This window comes from Salarias fasciatus, chromosome 7 (assembly GCF_902148845.1).
Source record: "Salarias fasciatus chromosome 7, fSalaFa1.1, whole genome shotgun sequence".
NCBI classification, from domain to species: Eukaryota; Metazoa; Chordata; class Actinopteri; order Blenniiformes; family Blenniidae; genus Salarias; species Salarias fasciatus.
Window position 1 is genome coordinate 16825216 of NC_043751.1, and position 21480 is coordinate 16846695.

The 21480-nt window shown below is 43.1% G+C and overlaps 1 long non-coding RNA gene across 1 annotated transcript; it reads right to left on the reverse strand.

The window, feature by feature from the left end:
• Positions 1-1837: 1837 nt before the first annotated feature.
• LOC115392338 (uncharacterized) lies at positions 1838-10239 on the reverse strand. The gene is made up of 4 exons (XR_003931841.1): positions 10150-10239; positions 5890-5946; positions 5445-5501; positions 1838-1881 (listed from the first exon to the last, which is right to left on the reverse strand). It is a non-coding gene; the product is annotated as an uncharacterized LOC115392338 (long non-coding RNA).
• Positions 10240-21480: the final 11241 nt, after the last annotated feature.

Consider the following 21480-nt stretch of genomic DNA (forward strand, 5'->3'; position numbering starts at 1 on the left):
TTGGTGTTCCACAGCGTAGTGAATGTGCAGATTATAACGTGTCCACCAAAGTGTTTTGGGGTTGTTGGATTTTGTATTTGATGAGTTTGACGAGGGGAAGCAAAAATACCATTCACTTCCATTGTGTCCTTCCTGAAAACCATCCCCGACTCACCTCTGAATAAACAATATCTCGCCCTCACTAAAAAAGTAAGTATGCTGTTCAAAATGATGAAGGAATTGCGCTAAATGGGCCAATTTGCCAAAATGTTGAAGTATCCCTTTAACGTTTGAACTTAGGTGTGTGAGGATGAAGGCGGCTCCATTTTTGTCAAGCCTGGGAACATTTTACCTGCTCAGTGTTAACAGATGTTGAACCAAGTTAAATTTAGTTTCGTTGGTCAGTCTAACCATACTTTTGGGGTCATTAAGAACACACACACACTTGCTACCCAAACCTAATTGGGGACGGCTGTTAGATGAAACCTTTAGACACCAGTTTGAGAATCGAGCTATACTTTTGGGGTCATTCAAAACACACACACACTTGCTACTTGAACCTAATTGGGGACGTCCCGTTAGATGAAACCTTTACACACCAGTTTGTCAGTCCAACCAAACTTGTAGTCTGGTAATTAACAGACAGAGTGATCACAACAGCAGACATGAGAAGTACTTGTAGACATAGCCGACTTGGACTGATTTAAGACAGTGCTGGGAGGTCATTTATACTCACTGGCTGTGTTCGAAACCGCATACTGTTTACTACATCCTTACATACTCATACTATCCATCCTGCATCCTGCATCCTCAGTCCATCAAACAGTATGCGAAGCGTTTACACTCCAGCATACTACATAATAACCCACAATGCATTGCACTTCTTCCATGAGCAGAAATCGATCTGCTAAAGCTGATTTCACTTTAGCTCTAAACTCGTCAAATGTATAACTTCATCGAGATGTTTTTTTAAATTAGGCGACAAAGTGGTGGTTTAGAGCTCGAGTGTGTCGTTTATTTGTCCGAATACCAGCCGTCTATGATTTTGTTAGGACGAATTCGGCGAAATTCAAGCCAGCCGCAGTGAGCAACGCACTTCCGGTTATTTTCACCAAAATAAAGCACCCCTTTCCCTTTCTCATGCAAAAAAACCTCAGTGATAAATCTGTGCCTTTACTTTGAAAACAAGAAGGCAATCTTTCAGCAATATATCACGCTTAACGTCGCCGTTTGGACCGGTGTCCCGTTAACGGACCACTTATTATGCCAATTATGATGCTTTACCGACGGAGAGTTTTTTCGGCTCTTCAACAAAGATCGGCTCGCCGCCTTCGGTACATCATGGTCGCTTTCAGCATGGAGTTGTTCTCAGATGTAAGGGTTTTTTTTTTTTTGTTTTTGTTTTTACTATTTTTAATAATTGTCAATCCAATCAGAAATCTCGTAACATAACATACCTACGAGCACAAACAATGGAGGGAAGATTAAATCTAGAACCATACTCAGCTTGCTAAATGTACATCATGAAGAAACGGTCATTGTGAACTGAATAAAGTTTATTCAAATGTCCGTCGTGTTGCATCTTGGGCAATTTCAGTATGAGTAGTGAACACACGATGTATACTCAACATTTCTGGCTAATGCAGTATGCATCCGGGAACTTCTCGCATACTCAAAATCGCATACTGCCAGTGTAAACACACTGCATACTCAATAAGTTAGTATGAGTAGTACGTAAGTATGCGGTTTCGAACACAGCCACTGACCCACTATATACATAACACAGACAACCAATATTGTCCAATCTCTAAGAGATTAAGTCATGTATTATAATCTGGCTCCTACCTGAGAACTGTCACTCTCATCCACAGTCTGCTCGCTGACTTCAGGTGATGACTTCTGCTGGAAACAGAAACAAGACACAATTTAAGAAACCAAAAACACTTAACGTTTGTACTTAGGTGTGTGAGGATGGAGGTGGCTCCATTTATGTCAAGCCTGGGAACATTTTACCTGCTCAGTGTTAACAGATGTTGAACCAAGTTAAACTTAATTTCGTTGGTCAGTCTAACCATACTTTTGGGGTCATTAAGAACACACACACACTTGCTACCCAAAGCCAATTGGGGACGGCTGTTAGATGAAACCTTTAGACACCAGTTTTAGAGTCGAGCTATACTTTTGGGGTCGTTCATAGCACACACACACACACTTGCTACTTGAACCTAATTGGGGACGTCCCGTTAGATGAAACCTGAACACACCAGTTTGTCAGTCCAACCAAACTTGTAGTGTGGTAACTAACAGACAGAGTGATCACAACAGCAGACATGAGAAGTACTTATACACACAGCCGACTTGGACCGATTTGAAACTGTGCTGGGATGTCAATTCATGCTCACTGACCCACTATATACAACACAGACAACCAATACTGTCCAATCTCTAAGAAAGTAAAGGATAAGTTTGGTTTAAACAGTTTTCACGTTGTTGATGGAATGAAGTACAACAATATACTCACTCAGAAGTCTTTTCTGATCCCAACAGTGCTTCGAGAGAAAGTTAGATCCAAAATCGAGCGGCGCACATCCCTATACTGTTAGCAGGTAGGGCATGTGTAGCGCCGCTCACTAAACAACTTCAATAATCCAAAAACTCATTCGTTTCACCAATATTTCATCATGGTCCGCTCACGCCACTCCTCCATGACAGCCTGGTGTTGCCAGATATGTCATATATGCAGATATATGTCCGATTTGAATGTACTACTTGGCGTCCACGTGTATCTAGACACCTACATCTAGATATCTATGTCTATATGTCTAGGCAGTAGTGTGAGGAGAGCTACGGAAGCCGCAGTGTTGTTGTATGTGTGTTTTTTCGACTGCCAGTGCTAATGCTGCTTTTGCTTAAGAGAAAATCATTCAAAGTTCTCATCCACAACAACTTCATCCGACAGATATTCATCCATTTTACACTGCACTGGAAAAAAAGCACCGCGTGCAGCCTCAGGTTGCCCCGGAAACAATGAGTCGTACTACACATGCGTGCGGCGCCGTAAACAAAGCTTTCAGTTCAGAGGTCAACGAAACAACAAAAACATTAATCTTTGTAATATGCTTGAAAGAAGTCCAGAGTTGTTTGGCAGCGTGAGGAGGTATATTCCAAGAGCACGGATCAGAAACATGCGTTCGGATCGGCAGTCGAAAAAACACATACAAAACAAAACTGGGGCTTCCTTAGCTCTTGTCACACTACCGCGTAGACATATAGACATAGATATCTAGATGTAGGTGCATAGATACACGTGGACACCAAGTAGTACATTCAAATCAAACATATCTGCATATATGACATATCTCGCGACACTGGGCTGTCATGGAGAAGAGGCTGAGCGGACCATGATGAAATATTGGTGAAACTAACAAGTTTTTGGATGATTAAAGCCATTTTGCTAGCGGCACAATACATGCCCCATCTGCTAACAGTATAGGGATGTGCACTGCTCGATTTTGGATCTAACTTTCTCCTAAAGCACTGCTTGGATCAGAAAAGCCTTCTGGGTGAGAATATTGTTGTACTTCATTCCATGAACAACGTGCAAACTGTTCAAACCGGACCTATCCTTTAAGTCATGTATTATAATCTGGCTCCTACCTGAGATCTGTCACTCTCATCCACAGTCTGCTCACTGATTTCAGGTGATGACATCTGCTAGAAACAGAAACAAGACACAATTTAAGAAACCAAAAACACTTAACGTTTGTACTTAGGTGTGTGAGGATGGAGGTGGCTCCGTTTATGCCAAGCCTGGGAACATTTTACCTGCTCAGTGTTCACAGATGTTGAACCAAGTTAAACTTAGTTTCGTTGGTCAGTCTAACCATACTTTTGGGGTCATTAAGAACACACACACACTTGCTACCCAAAGCTAATTGGGGACGGCTGTTAGATGAAACCTTTAGACACCAGTTTGAGAGTCAAGCTATACTTTTGGGGTCATTCATAGCACACACACACACTTGCTACTTGAACCTAATTGGGGATGTCCCGTTAGATGAAACCTGAACACACCAGTTTGTCAGTCCAACCAAACTTGTAGTGTGGTAACTAACAGACAGAGTGATCACAACAGCAGACAATGAGAATTACTTATACACACAGCCTACTCGGACTGATTTAAGACTGTGCTGGGACGTCAATTCATACGCACTGACCCACTATATACAACACAGACAACCAATACTGTCCAATCTCTAAGAAAGTAAAGGATAAGTTTGGTTTAAACAGTTTTCACGTTGTTGATGGAATGAAGTACAACAATATACTCACTCAGAAGTCTTTTCTGATCCCAACAGTGCTTCGGGAGAAAGTTAGATCCAAAATCGAGCGGCGCACATCCCTATACTGTTAGCACGTAGGGCATGTGTAGCGGCGCTCACTAAACAACTTCAATAATCCAAAAACTCATTCGTTTCACCAATATTTCATCATGGTCCGCTCACGCCACTCCTCCATGACAGCCTGGTGTTGCCAGATATGTCATATATGCAGATATATGTCCGATTTGAATGTACTACTTGGCGTCCACGTGTATCTAGACACCTACATCTAGATATCTATGTCTATATGTCTAGGCGGTAGTGTGAGGAGAGCTACGGAAGCCGCAGTGTTGTTGTATGTGTGTTTTTTCGACTGCCAGTGCTAATGCTGCTTTTGCTTAAGAGAAAATCATTCAAAGTTCTCGTCCACAACAACTTCGTCCGACAGATATTCATCCATTTTACACTGCACTGGAACAAAAGCACCGCGTGCAGCCTCAGGTTGCCCCGGAAACAATGAGTCGTACTACACATGCGTGCGGCGCCGTAAACAAAGCTTTCAGTTCAGAGGTCAACGAAACAACAAAAACAATCTTTGTAATATGCTTGAAAGAAGTCCAGAGTTGTTTGGCAGCGTGAGGATGTATATTCCAAGAGCACGGATCAGAAACATGCGTTCGGATCGGCAGTCGAAAAAACACATACAAAACAAAACTGGGGCTTCCGTAGCTCTTGTCACACTACCGCTTAGACATATAGACGTAGATATCTAGATGTAGGTGTATAGATACGCGTGGACACCAAGTAGTACATTCAAATCAAACATATCTGCATATATGACATATCTCACGACACTGGGCTGTCATGGAGAAGAGGCTGAGCGGACCATGATGAAATATTGGTGAAACTAACAAGTTTTTGGATGATTAAAGCCATTTTGCTAGCGGCACAATACATGCCCCATCTGCTAACAGTATAGGGATGTGCACTGCTCGATTTTGGATCTAACTTTCTCCCAAAGCACTGCTTGGATCAGAAAAGCCATCTGGGTGAGAATATTGTTGTACTTCATTCCATGAACAATGTGCAAATTGTTCAAACCGAACCTATCCTTTAAGTCATGTATTATAATCTGGCTCCTACCTGAGATCTGTCACTCTCATCCACAGTCTGCTCACTGATTTCAGGTGATGACATCTGCTAGAAACAGAAACAAGACACAATTTAAGAAACCAACAACACTTAACGTTTGTACTTAGGTGTGTGAGGATGGAGGTGGCTCCGTTTATGCCAAGCCTGGGAACATTTTACCTGCTCAGTGTTAACAGATGTTGAACCAAGTTAAACTTAGTTTCGTTGACCAGTTGACCAGTTTGTCAGTCCAACCAAACTTGAAGTGTGGTAACTAACAGACAGAGTGATCACAACAGCAGACATGAGAAGTACTTATACACACAGCCTACTCGGACTGATTTTAGACTGTGCTGGGACGTCAATTCATACTCACTGAACCACTATATACAACACAGACAACCAATACTGTCCAATCTCTGAGAGATTAAGTCGTGTATTATAATCTGGCTCCTACCTGAGATCTGTCACTCTCATCCACAGTCTGCTCGCTGACTTCAGGTGATGACATCTGCTGGAAACAGAAACAAGACAGTTTAAAAAACCAACAAGACTTAAAGGGAACATATTGTGCTATTTGTCAGTCACATCATATTGGTCTTAGAAGCCCAAAAACATAGTATTTAATTTTGTTCGCCCCAAATTCATCCTTTGTTCGAAGTTTGAGCAGTCTAAAAAGTCGCTCTGACGAGCCCTCCTCAGAACAGGCTCTTTCTCAGCCTGCAGCCTGCACTTGAACGCATCTGTCCACGCCCACTCTCACACACATGCATGGTGGGGGCACAGTCAGGAGGAGAAAAATCTCCTTATTTAATGGCCGAGTTTGAGTTTGGTCCGTTTATCCTGAAATAAGTAAATGAATGTTGTCATTTATAGAACCTCTTCAAAATCTGATGATGTGCAGTCCTGGAACACAATTTTTAATTTAATGTTTTGAACAATGTGTTTTCATTACAATACACTAAACACATTATCTTATATCAAAGTTTAAGCTTTAACTGATTGAAAATCTCAGTGCAAATCTCAGTGTCAATGCAATCAGCAAAATCTACTCACTCTTCAATGAGTCATCCCCTTCTTCAAAGACTATCATTACTTTTTATCATAAATTGTAAAAGCATTCACAAAAAAAAGTTCACCAAGACCTGTGCTAATCTGTGTAGCGCACCCCTCAACTCACCTGCCCCCAAAACTAATTAGCAGAGGTGGGACCAAGTCACTGATTTGCAAGTCACAAGTCAGTCTCAAGTCTTTTCAATCAAGTCCCGAGTCAAGTCTCAAGTCGAGACTAATAAGTCTCAAGTCAAGTCACAAGTTATATACTTTCAGTTTCGAGTCTTTTCAAGTGATTTAAACAACAAAGCAATGACGCATCGAATTTAGACAGTTTATATATACTTTTAAAATCTATAATCATTAAAACAAACTCATTGTGTGTGTTTGAGAGAGTGAAAGTGTGTGTATGTGTTTGAGAGAGTGAAACAGTACATGAACAGGGTTGTGTATTTTCTGTTATTTAAGGTAAATATGAAGTTTAATGAAACTTCTCAACCATGGGCAGTTTTTGCTGTGGGGCATGTGAGCAACTGCTCAGAACATTCAATGAATCAGGTGCAGGATGGGACTTGGGGGAGCTCCAGCTGTATAGACAGGTTCACTATATGTTGTCCTACAGCAGGGGTGTCCAACCTTTTTTGGGCCAAGATCTACTTTTCAAGTAGTACCTGAAGGTAACGCGATACTTGTTCTAAAATAAGTGATTCCAAAATAAAATCTGTATCGTGTTTTTCCCTTAATATTCTATTTTTTTTACTTCCTCTGGTAGAAAACAGAACAAACAACGTGATGTAGTGATTATACGCATTAGAAGAATGAATGGTTTTGTACTTTGTCACTGCAGGAAAGTCAAACGGCTCCAAAATTAAATGAAACAGCTCTATGAACGGAGGGGCTCTGTGTTCTCAAATTGGGCAGGTTTTTGCCAAGTCAAGCTTCTTTTTTGAACACGTTGGACGGGTTGATGAAATGATTGTGTTTATGACGTGTTCTTTTATTACACAAGTACAGTTTTAATATGCATTTCTTAACCGAGATGGCCGTTTGGGCTGCTTTCTATTGAGTTAAACGGGTTTCGTATTGTTTACAGGGGAGAGCGACAGATCTGTCAACCTCCTCCAGTGGACTGCAGAGACACTGCAGGCAGTGATGCGGTGATTCCGTTCCGTAGGTGGAACGCAGCCGTTTCGCAGCCGGACCCCATCCAGTGTGCATCAGGCATGATTGTCATTCATGGAGAGTGCTGCATGCGCACACACGCACTCGCTCGCTAACGTGCGCACACACTTGTTGCTTTCTTCTTTTTTTTTTAACCGCACAAACTTTTTTTTTTCCCCCTGCACCTCGCGGTCTACCTGGGGACACTCGATCGCGATCTACTGGTTGGGCACCCCTGTCCTACAGTATACAGTGCCCACGGGGGGGGGGGGGGGGGACTGCACTGCTGCATAGAGCACAATCCGTGTCAGTGACCACGGTTACATGGAAGTTCAGAATTATTTAATTCCAAATTACATTTGTTAGCTTGGCGTTTACATGGAAAAGACAAAGGATTAAATCCACTTTAATGCCGAGAGTTGAAGCGATCTGCTTGGACAGTGGGCAGATGTGACATACTCCCATCTACCCATCTCAAACAACAAGTTTTGTTTATGATCATCAAACGTTGTTTGTGTGTGCGTTTGATAGCCTCCTCCAGTTGCCTTATATCGCTGTTAAATCGTGGGTGCTCGTTGGTGATTCTAATCTGGCTTGTATTTACGCTAATAAAGATATGTGTCACTGAGGTGTTCTATGTGTTCTTTTTTTCTGCATCAAAATTACTAAATCGCTCAACAGAGTCATTTGGTCCCAAGCAGTGCTTTGCACGGTTTGAAAATTGACTAAAGGCTGGTCCATGCTTCACATGTACGCGTTTCCGCGTCCGCTTTGGAAGGTCCGCGCACCACCGATGCGGACGCGCTTTCTCTCATACTACATTTTGAGCTCAGCTGTGTGCGTCTCATGCAGGCGCGGTGATCCACGCAGCCTCGACAAGCTTTTCCGGCACTACAGACTGTTTATCTGCTCCTTTATTACGGATTATTTAGAGAAATTTAAGCACATACATTGCCAGTACATTATCTTTAAATATTAAAGTTTATTTAGCCTTTTTTTTCTGTTTCTGAATTGCGGGGGCGGCGCCGGAGCGATTACTTACTTTTTCACTTCTGTCTGCAGACCTTCTCCTCCCTCCAGACAGTCTCTCTCTCTTTCCACGAGTTTTTCACTCTTTCGGTGTCTTTAAGTGGAGCCATCAGGCTGGAGCTCCGTCTACTTTCACTTTTACCGTCATGTTTTGTTTGCTATGGCGCTCTGGCGCAGGCGCACACTTCCGCGACCTGCGCGCACTGCGCAACGCGGTCTCAAATTCTGGCTGCTGCGCGGACGTCCGCAGATCGGTCCGCGCGGACCCTAGCGGACGGGAATTCATGACGATTTTTACGTCACGCGGACCAACGCGCAACGCGCACCCACGTGGACATGTGAAGCATGGACGGGCCTTAAAGGGCTATCACAGTGTCAAAATCAGCTTACTTCACCTGCCACAAACTGATTCATGCCTCTAGTATTATACATAGAGGGATATTTTGCCCCAAAATAAGTTAATATAACACAGCAGAGTCAGATTTACCCCATTTGAACACAACCAGTACTTTTTACTACTGGGAACATGACTAAAGGGCCATCACAGTGTAAAAATCTGCTTTTTTGCTTACCAAAAAATTATTCATGTCTCTAGTATTGTATGTAGATGGATATTTTGCTAATTACATGTATTGATGGCATGATACCAAGTCATTTTTTGCAAAAAATATGCAGGTCTGTGAAGTAAAAGGGGGATGAAACACCAACAAGCCTATTTGACAGCGAGATAAGGCAACTGTACAGACAGGAGGTTATCAAACACACACACAAATAAACATCATTCAATGATCATAAACAAACTGGTTGTTTGAGACTGATGAAGACTTTCACAGAGTCACAGAAGCTGCACTTTTCAGCTGTGTGCGCTCCTGCGGACCAGAAATCAGTTTCTGGCAGAAATCAACACTTGTCTTATCGGCACTGAGGAGCAGCGTCTCGCCCTGCCGTCACTCTGCGTCCCCACCGCCCGACCTGGGCTACGGCGAGCGGTGGGGTTTAATGTTAGCTCAATGTAAAGTGCATGCTGTACATAATAAACCACTTTATTGCAGAATGCAGTACGTCCAGTCGTGTCATGCATGCACGCGCACATCACATACACACGTTCTCAGAGAGAGAGAGAGAGAGAGAGAGAGAGAGAGCGAGAGCGAGCACTGCAGAGCGTCAATTAGCATACCTTTTTTAAAAAAAAAAATCTGTTTGGTTGAAAGCAGAAAGTCAGATCAACTCAGAAGGCTCAAGCCCAAGTAAAGACTCGAGTCTCAAGTGGAAGTCGATTCAGACTGAGTCCACATCTCTGCTAATTAGTGCACCTGCGTCTGTCACTCATGTTAGCCTCGTTAGCATCAGGGCTAAAAGGTCCGACCATCTGCACCAATTCATCAGAAACCCGGAAGCGGCACGTTTTCACTACACAACTGGATGTTGGCACACAGCACAAAACCCTGCTATTCCAATAAAAAGTTTTGCCTACCTTTAAAGGTGACTCCATCAGGCGTCCTGCTGTCGTTCCCTCCAACACTGACTGACGCGCATGCGCAGAGCTGCCAGGAAGACACGCTTCCTGTCGGGAGTGGGGGATGGGCTGTGGTGCCCGATTAAATGAGTGTTTCACACTTTAGTCAATGGTGACTATTATTTATTGTGCAAGTCACCTGAGTACACACCTTGTAATAATTAATTGCTTAATAAAACAATTATTATTAGAAATAGGTAGCAGCAGTATTAATTTCAACTACATTCACAAATACTGTTCACCTAAAATGCAGTATTGTTTACAATTTTCATAATACTGAAACTGATCCAGCAGTGCTATATACACTGTATGGCATGTTGATAATTAGTTCCTAAGTTGTTTATTAGAACAGTGATCAAAGCAGTTGGCTAGATTTGTAATATAGAGGTCAATAAAAATGTGTCTCACCTCCATTAACCTTTGGTTAAATCAAGATTAGAGTAATTCTGCTGAGGAAAGACAAAAACGAAGGATGCATGGTTTGAAAACTTATTACCTCTATCCCAGAACATTTTGATCCATGTGAATCTCTCCAAACCTTAGTGACCTGTTTCACATCAACAACAGCTTTTTTTTTCCCACATCAACCACAGCTTTTTTTTCCCACATCAACCACAGCGAATAAGCTCTTCACATTTAGGTATAAAATGATCTATTTCTATACACTACATCTAGATTGAGTTTTTTGAGTTTTGAGGCTTTATTGCTGTCAGTCATACAGTGTGCATCTTTAATTTTTTGGTTCCCTCAAATTAATACTACTGACATATGACGTGTTTCCACCTACCCCACTCTACTAGACTCGACTCTGCCCCGCTGTACTTGACTCGGTTTTGTGGTGTCTCCACTGGCCTTGTTTGTCTCCATGGATACTGTTCTCAGTGGGCGGGGAAATCAGATGGTAAACATTCCGCCCCTCAGCAGACATAAACAAGCTGAACAAAGGACATAGGCCATCATGTTTCTTTCTGCTGTTTTGGCGCTTTTCATTGTAAGAAGAGAGTCATAAAATGTTACAAACAGTGAGAAATAATGTGAAAGAAAAGTAGGGAAGAGTCTGGGAGGCCCTGCAGCGGAATCAAGCTGAAGATGAGATGTTAAGAGCTGTGAGGAGATGACTGCTCAGGGTGAGTTACCAATCTGCAACTGCAGTTATTAAGACAAGTTTGTGATTTAAATTGTTTTATTTGCGTTATTCTAGCGATCCGGTCACAATATGCAAACAGTCCTTAAAGCAACACAGTCAGTGATTAACATTAGATTCAGTAATTAAAGTGCATTTCTGTTCTGTACTTTTGTCGGCAGCTCAGAGGAGTTTTAAGGGAACATATTTTTCAGTCACGTCATATAGGTCTCAGAAGCCCAAAAACATAGTATTTAAGTTTGTTCACCCCAAATTCATCCTTTGTTCGGAGTTTCAGTGGTCTAAAAAGTGGCTCTGAGGAGCCCTCCTCAGAACAGGCTGTTTCTGAGCCTGCCTCCAGGTATGCACTTGAACGTGTCTGTCCAGGCCTACTCTCACACACACACACACATGGTGCGGGCACAGTCAGGGGGATGAGTTGAACCCGCTTATTTCAGGATAAGCGGACCAAACTCAAACTTGACCATTTCAGCTTCCCTTTCATTTTCACAAAATGTGGTGCAGCAACACACGGTGGAAACAGACACTTTTCACATTTGAACGTCATAATGAGGCTACGGCGACACATAATACTATAAGAAACTCTTCACAAAGTGAAAAAAGCGTATGCCCCCTTTAAATGCCGAGATCAAATTTCAGATCCACGGTTGAACATCTATTTAGTGCAAACAACAACCCCAGGAAAAGTAATAAGAATTTGAAACGACACTCACGGAGTGACGTCGTTGAAGCTGAAAATGCGTGTCCAGACCACGCCACGGATTCCAATTGACTTTCAGTGGAGACTGAAAGTCTCCACACGCAATTTCAGCATATTGCGTGACAGGAGCACGTAATCTGGGACCCTCTGGTACTAACAATGCATGCTCATTTCATGCATTTCTGTGGGATCAGTTTGGAAAACACAGAGGTGAGGTGAGGTAACCCTAATCGGGATTCCCCCAGAGGATGAAAACAACGCATTGAGTTAGAGACAGAAAACTTCAGATTATATCTTGGGAATGCCGCCCCATCCCCCGTGTGAAATATCAGCCCTCTGGGACCCCCCCCCCCCCCCCCCCCGGGTTGTGCCGAGACCAAAGGTCAAAGGTCATAGGTCAACCTCAACAGGACTCTGCCACACTTTCGGCGAGGGAGATGAAACGCTAGATCCTGCATGGGGGCTGCCAGGACATCCACTGTGTGAATTTTCAGCTCTCTAGAAGATTTTACTGAAAAAATCCATCAGTTTCCACTTGCACAGTGAGAGGCCCGAACTGCAGCCTGATAGACAGGAGAATGCCTCAACGCTTTGAGCTAGGGAGCTGAAAATCTAGATCCTGAATGAGGGCTGCCAGGACATCCATTGTGTGTATCAGCCCTCTGGGACCCTCCTAACCCCAAAGGTCAAAGGTCAACGTGGCGAGAATTCCCTCAACGCTTTGAGCTAGAGACATGAAGCTTAAGATTATGCCTCGGGAATGCCACCCCATCCCCTGTGTGAAATCTCAGTCCTCCAGCCCCACCGGAAGCCTTTCTAGGGAGCTGGAAGGAGCAGATTTCAAAAACACCTTAACGGAGTATATTTTGTGCGCCGTTTTTGAAATACTCCGCCAAACGAGCTCAAACCAGCATGAAATCACCCTCTCCACACCGCGCTCATGTGTGCCGGCTGTGGTGGTTACAGCTCAAACGGAAGTACCCATAAAAAGCAAATTTCGATATTTTGCGTTTTCACGTTTTTATTTTCTAAAAAAAAATGGTGATAGGTGGGGGGCTGAAACCTTCAGGGATTCCTTGTTGTCCCATCACACATCTATGGTGCGATTTTCAGCCCTCCGGGACATGTAGAAATATGCAAATGAGGCAAATGCTAGCATTTTGTGGCTAAAAAAGAAGCTAATTTAGCTGTTTCCATTAATAGCTCCCAAACAGTGATAGCTAGCTGGCTCAAACCTTCACACCTGGTCTGTGGAGACCTTACACATCCGTGGGCATGAGTCAGCCCCGCCCACCTTGTAGAAATACTGCACAAAGTGGGCGTGAGCTGTGATTAGCTGTTCGCTGCTAATCCCAACTTCCAGCTTGAATAACTCCTAAACGGTTGAGGCTAGGGAGATGGGGGTTGGATGTGTGTGTCCCTGAGGGGGTCCCTGACATCTCTGTGAGAGGCAATCCCCCTAGCACCTGAGGAACATGTGCAGTTAATGGATGTAGCCGTTAGCTGCCGTTACCGACTTCGGCGGTGAATAACTCTGAAAGGGGCGGGGCTAGGGAGATGGGGGTGCAATATGTGTCTCCCGGGGTGGGGGGTCCTTGACACCTGTGTGCGATCTCATCCCTCTAGCACCTGCGGACCGCTGCCCTTTGACCTACACCGCACGTTTCATTGAATAGCTCTGAAAGTGGCGGTGAATAACTCTGAAAGGGACTTGGATGAGGCTTCAAGATGTGTCTCCTGCCCAAAGAGTCCCACCACAGCTTGCACACACAAATGGGGTGTAGAGACAGTGATTCCCTTCTGCTTTGAGCTATCTTGGTGCAGTATTTTAAAAGTTATGAGCAAAAGATGCTCCGTTAAGCAATTTTTGGAATTTCCCGTGAGAATGGACTCAGAAGACCCCCCGAAAGGGATCCACTGGGGCTAGACGGCAGCAATTTGACAGAGGGAATATGGACACATGTAAAACTAACAAAATGTGAATTTCACCTTCCTAGGTGAAAGTGTGGAGGAGTTTTGATGAGGTTGACCTTTGACCTGTGGCCTTAGCATCATTCCAGTGTGTCCCAGAGGGCTGAAATTACACACAGAGGATGTACCAGTAGCCATGAAACATAATCTAGAGCTCCAAGCATGGAAGAGTTTCCCTGTAATAAGAGTACAGAATGGGAAAGCAAATTCACAAGTGGAAACAACTGAACTTTTTCAGAAAAAAAAACATCAGAAGGAGCTGAAATTTCAGATGTAGTAGTAGCTCTGAAACATAATCTAGAGTTTGAAGATCCCAGACGGAGGTGTTCCCCCTTTTTTCACAGCTCGATGCCTTGACCTCTGTCTGAGGACCCCGTTTCAGCGTCCTTCAACCTGCCGTTGAAGGACGGAGGCAGGGTCAACGGTGTTGTGCAGGGCAGGAGGGGCTCTACCGGGCGGTGTGGAAACTCGGTCTTGGGTCGGGACCCCCCAGGCCCAAAAAAGGGGGGCGTGAGGTGAAACCCTTTCACCCACTTGATTTCCTGAGCCGGGGTCAGACACCGGTTTTAAATTTTGGAGCCACGCCCTAAAAAAGAGCACTGTTAGAAAAGCTCGGGTCACCCTGAACGAGAATCCACCCGACTCGGCCCCGTGGGGCATAAGGGGGTGGAGCTAGAGGGACGTAAATTTTGGGAAAAGGTCTTACGTTTGGGACCGTAGCTCCGTCCCCTACTTTTCAAACACAAAATGTAGCCCAAAATAAAGACTTCAATTTCAGGACTTCCCCATCTCTGCCTCTCCCCCTCTTATACTCCTGACATGAATGCACATAAGGATGAGCGTCTGAACATATCCTTTTTGGTCCTGTGTCAACCATGTCGAATTAAAAAAAAAAACTGTTGTTTCTCTATCGGTGTTGGCATCATCGCTCTCCCATAGCTAACTTCTTTTATCTACTCTACTTCCCCACACCCTCTTCAAGTGCAGGGATGCAAACCCCCAGTACCTCTCGTCAGTGACTGGCTGGTTGTTGCAGCCTCGGCTGTTCAAACAGACTGAATTTTTTCAGAGCATATTCAGAGGACAGTCAGCTCGCAGATTGTAAGATGTTTGCTGTAGGTGACCAGCTTAGAAACTGCATGACAGGACTTAGAATACCTTCAATTTTGGGAAGGTTATAGATAGGCACAGGTTCGTGATGGAGGGGTAATGCAAATAAACAAGATGATGTATCAGTCAGGACACAGTGAAGGGGAGATGAGGATGGTGTACTGAATTTGTTGAGATTATCACAAGGGGGGTCACAGCAAGGCTACGAAACAAAGGAAGGAACAAAACAAGGAAATATGATGAAGTCTTTGGCTAATGAAGACAGATTGTGGTGTGCTGTGTGTCTCAAAAGTCAAAATATTAGATTCTGACAGTGTGAGGTAGAATAAGTAGACATCTGAGACATAAAAAAGAGCCTGTTGATATTTGAGAGAAATAATTGTTGTGTACAAGTAAATTTACCAAATTAATCATGCACATAAAAGGTTTACAGTTTGCAAAGAAAATTGTTCTTTAAGTTTTTTTTTAGTTGCGATGTCACACTGAAGTTGCAGTTCTGTATTGGTGAGACAATGTTTACGAAACAAGTCTTAAGACGTTTTCAAGAAGAAGATGTGTATATGCATTCACAAGGGTGGTGGGGCTTGAAAATATTTTTAACTACAAAGGGGGGGCCACAAGAAAAAGTTTAGGAACCACTGACATAGCTAATGTTGCCAAACCGGCTTCAAGTGATTGCAACTTGAAAGTTTGCAAAAAGAATCAGGTTTCTCAATATTACAAAGTGTGACTCACAACTGTACTTAAAGGTATACTGGTGGATTCTCTGCCGATTTCGTACAACATGGCCGATTTGCCATTTTTGGAGCACTGCGCATGCGAGGCTCCCTCCGCATGAGGACTGTGGGAGCGCGCACGTCAGCCGCATGTCAGTTTGTTTACATCTGCGCGGCTGGAGCATCGTCTTTCCGCATAGGATTAAAACACATTTGTAATCATGTCGGACTCTTCTTCAAATCATACATAAGAATACGATCCGTAAAGTAGTGTCTTACGTGTTTATGCAACAGAAACACATTTGAATGGGATAATAAGCATGTTACCTGTCCAGCAGAAACTTCCCCATGTCGTGATCAGTCCTAAATCCTGTTTGTGCTTTGAATGTCCGCCACCTCATAAAGGAATCTCCGAGTAAAACACGCGTTTTGTCCTTCTTTTCTATGGCCTTTCTTCTATCCTCTGCCATCTCAAACAATGTTCTTTTTTGTGGCTGGCCATCTTCGGAGGTGTTCGCGGGAGGAACAAGCCGCTTCTGCGACTTCTGCTTCTGCGATGGTCGCTCCCGCTGCATGCCACTTCCTAAACAATGCTCTGCGCATGCGCGGCTCGAAACAAGAGCGCACACAGAGGAGGCGACTCGCCATGATACGTCATCACGCAAACGCGTTCCCACATTGATTGGCATTATGACTGTCCAATCATAAGTTGGAACCATACAATTCTGATTGTTCTAAGGATCCTCCAGTATACCTTTAACTTTAAGCAAGTTAGGTTTATTTAAAGTTAAGCAAATCCATTGACTTGAGCAGATAGCACTGGTATACGCATGCTACTGCAGTGCCAGCTACATTTCTAGCTATGGATAGCAGTAGATGAAAATGTATTATTTAAATATATTATATATATATCAGTCAGACTTTATTTTTGCTAAATTATCATTAACTGTGTATCCGTTCTATTACCCTACCTTTGGGGTCGTGCAGTACCACACACATCCATTAGGGGCAATGTAGAGTTATACACAGATTGGGGGGGGGGGTCCACACACACACACAAAATATCTGAAAAAAACTATTTTTGGGGACAATGGAGATTTTAAGGAAGAAACCCATTTTAGAGCATGCTGAATGCAACTACAATGCAATCTAATTGGGGACCGTGGTTTTGGTCCCCAAAGGCAATGGTGTCCCCAATCAACTGGTGTGTGAGCTGATGAAAATCCCCAATTTGGACATAAGTAAGAACACACACACACACACACACACACACACACACACCTTATCGATCCAACCTGCAGGTATGCAGGTATATTCCACAAATACAAGGCTTGTCATTGGCTGTTGTAATTCAGTTAAAAATAGATTTTTGCAATAGGGTTTTTGCAGAAAAGTTCATGGTTTTGTATGTATGGTTTATAGTTAAGGACAGAAAAAACCACTTCCCAAGATTTCTAAAGAAACTTCAGTGCTGCAAAAAATACCAAGCGTTCAGTTGTTTTTCAAATATTCAGTTAGAATGATCACTTTTTTTTCTGAAGAAAAAAGCATATTCTTCCAAAATATCAGGTTTTATGTAGAATTAGATTTAAAATGTGCAACACTCTTAAGTGATTAAGAACAAAAATCCATTTATCAACATATTTCTTTATTATTTGTGTATTTGTAAGTTTTCTCATTTTTTGGGTTACAAAAATATAGACTGATAAAAAAAAAAAAATCATAAAGCAGTAAAATGGGAGTGGACGTTTTTGTAGCTAAAGACTTCAGATGATGGTACATTTGTTCACAATATAGAGGAAATCCCACTAACAGCCAAAGTGGTGGACAGATGAAGAGAGAGAGAGAGAGAGAGAGAGAGAGAGAGAGGAAAAAGAAAAAACAACTCAAATGGACAAAAATGATCCTTAATGATGCTTCGGGGTAAAATCAGTTTGACTAAGTCCTAAAATGACAGAGTATCAGGATGAGCTTTCCCTGCTCTGAAGCTGGCATCGTAAAATCTGCACAAGCCAAACAAAACCATGAAAAGACACTTCAGAAAATCTGCTACAGAAACTGTTTCATGCTCCTATTTTGAATTTTCATTTCGTTTCATTCAGTTCTTTGTCATGGCAATACTGATGAGGACTGAATACATACAAATGCAAGACATTAAAATGATCATATATTAATAAAAAATGTCCATTGTGCATTACTGCATTGAGTTCATGTCGCTGAAGTTGTTGAACTTGTATTTTATTCACATCATTTCGTCATTAAGTAAGCTCAGTGTTTCCAGTCCCTCGCTTCCACTGAAGACGATGACGCTGGGTTAGTGCGAACGGATTGACTTCCACATTTCAGCAGCAGCACCCACAAAGACAGGCTTGATTGTTTTGCACATTACAAATAACAAATACCACCAGCAGCTGGCGCCTGCAGAGATGTTTGAATGAGATCATGTCAATCAAGAAAATGAACCTGCCAGAACTGAAAACTTTGCTTTTCTATTTCTTATTTGATGCATTAATCTATGTCAGTGTTTCAGACTGGAATACTAACAGGTGGGATTCCAGGGAAACGTTGGCATCAGCAGGAAGAAAGTAAAAATAAACCTACAAATGTGACGCAGATACAAAGAAACAGATTCTTTATTGACTGAGTTTCTATTGGATTTTCTTTATTGTGTGCTCTATAACAAAGAGCTAACAGAGTTAAGCTGAAAAGGTATAATCAGATTTTGATAATTACAGAAATCTGCAATGATTCGTCATGTCAATATTCAGATTATCTTCTCTGATGAAGCAGAACTTACTGCAGAGTGGCTGAACATACGGGAGCAGAGAGCTGGGAGTATTTTTGGAGACTTCTTCGACTTTCTCACCTCGGAGGAGGTCTGACATTATAGGTCCATAGAGGAGATATCTTCCCCAGGAGGTCTCATCTTATCTAATTCTGTCTCATAATCTCATTCTGACCTCTATGATCAGGTTAGCTTTCAGAGGAGTTTCTACTACCCAGTGAAAGGAAACATCCTAAGATTTCATATCTGTGGACAGTGGAAGAAAATCCGGCAGAGAGAACATGCAAACTCCAGACAGAAGCCACCAGATAAACTGTGAATAACTATTCTAACTACAACAAGCAGCTCCGCTCACACATCCTAATTATCCGAGCACGTTAAATTGTCATATTTCTTTGAGTGCTGCTTCTTATTTCGGGAGTATCGGTGTGAGGCGTAGCTTCAAACATTTGTCAGCATATGCTTATCCACGTTATAATTTTACATGCTATTACCTTCCTATCTGTCGTCGGTAATTGATTTGATGTCCGCGAAATCTCCTCCTCATGTCAGTGGCATTCCTCAGCAGGAGATAGGGCCGGATTCATTAATGAGGACAACTGTGCGCACACACACACACACACACACACACACACACACACACACACACACACACACACACACACACACACACACACACGGAGCGGGGTTCCTTTACCTCTCTGTGGCTTCGTTTGCATTCGGCGTGTTACCTTCAGACACATTAACGTGACTGTGTCTGAGCGCTTCGCTCATCATTAGCAGAATTACTCATTACCCAGGGATATCAGGGCCACAGTAGCTGATGTAACACAGGTTTCAGTGTCGCACTGAATAAATGTGACTAATGATGACAGTGTCACAGAACACATTCAGAGACATATTTGGCTCCCAATGAGGGAAAAAAAAAAAAATCTAAGGGATTCATTCACCAGCAAGGGCGTCGTTCCTCTAAACAGCTCAGTGAATACAGGGATGTGTTTCAGTAAACAAGTGATAAAAACAGAGGCACATAGAAACATGCAAACACTCGCTATTTGTTTAAACACATATTCACAAGTGTCAGAAACCTGTGTGGAATTGACTGAAACTCATGTTTATGTACTCCTTGTTTTTTGTGTTTCCCCTCTGGATAAATTATTGTCCTCCTCTACTTTGGATGCTTAAAAATAAAATAAATGCATTTTGGATGCCCCACTTACCCTTGGTCACAATCTTTGAACAGTAACTATGATTTGAATCAAATGAAAACTTCAAAATAAGCAGCTCGTCTCACCCTGAGCGACATTCTGTTTATATATATAAGCCCAACAGGAGCTGGACGGTAAAATGCTGTTTGTTTGCATCAAAAGCAGGTAGTTCATGCAAATGAATAGGATGTCTCTGATACGCCTCTCTGTGGAGGTATTCTGGGCATGTACAAATTGGGAGGAAACCCTAGATAGACAGAACATGCCAGCGGGCTTACAGATCCCATCTGGCCTAAATAGCTTGGGATTCCCTGAGAGAAACTGGAAGACGGAGCCCATTTTTCTACCATTGTGAGTCGAATCCAGATACCTAGCCAAATGTAAAAGAATGAGAGTGTGGGTGATGTGTTTTCTTTTCCTTTTTTTCCCCCCACTTTTTTGGCTCTTTTTGAGGACAGCAGCATAAAAACCACAAGCCGAGTCGCAATTCATACCCAGGAAACTGCCCGTCCTGCCTCCACACAGAGACAGAAGCCACACGGGAGGGGAGGCAAAGTCAATTTGAGACGGTTTATGAGTAGATAAGGACAGAAGTCTGTTACGATCAGTCCAACAGTCAATATTCAAACAGTTATTCACCACAGGCTGTATCAAGCATACAAGAACTTTCTTTTTTTTTTTTGTCTTGTCTTGCCACAGATACAGATAACTCTGTTATTCCTAATTCAGAACAGTGACTCCTGGACTGTTTCTGACGTGGAGGAAATTCAAAAACTAACAGAAATAAGTGAGAGAGAGCTCCCAGACAATACGGTGGACTCACAGGCACGACTGAACACTTAAACCGTGAGCTCCTCAGCAAAAATGGAAGAAACGGCAGATTTCGAAGGTTGAAGTTATCTCGAGAGAAGCGGCAGGAGCACACTCTTATTACACGTTTTTGGACAATTCTACAGCCATGAAATCAAAATAAATCAGAGCGTCCGGCTCGTCACAAAGAGCGTCAGTTCCTGCTGGTGTTCCTCCTCACCTCGTCTTTCACAGTCTTGCTTGTCCGGATCCTCCACCGGCAGCATGGCAAACAAGCCTCAATCACGCAGCAAAGTGAAAGTCAATACATTCGTGAATGAATTTGAGCGAGATGCCCAAGGCCTATAAAAATAATGGAGTGTGTAACATTATTCCCAGCACCCCCCGAATGGAAACAGCCTTGAGGGGGAAATATCCGGCATAAGACAGCTCCACTCATCTGTGCGCAGCAGGGAGTGCAGGGGAAACAGGGTGCAGTGTGAACACTTACCTGTGTCGGGAGACCTGCAACCAAATTTAGAATATTACAAAGCTTCGCCTCATTACAATTCTCTTCCCCACGATAAGCCTCCCCCGTTGCTGCGTGCGTTCCTCGTGCGCGTCTGTTTGCGTGTGCGTTGAAATATGGTTTTTACTTCTCCCCCGGTGAACCCGCGCTCGCGCCGCGCTCTCTATTTGCATGCATTAGGATTGCTCAAACACAGAGGGGGTTTCAGTGCTTATATCCAAAGATAGAACAGAGGAACAGTGTGTACAGTGTTAGCAAAGCAGCACTCCAAACCTCAATGTGATTGCCTGCGTTTTTATATGTATGAGTCTCGGTGCAGTCCGCGGAACGCTTGTTT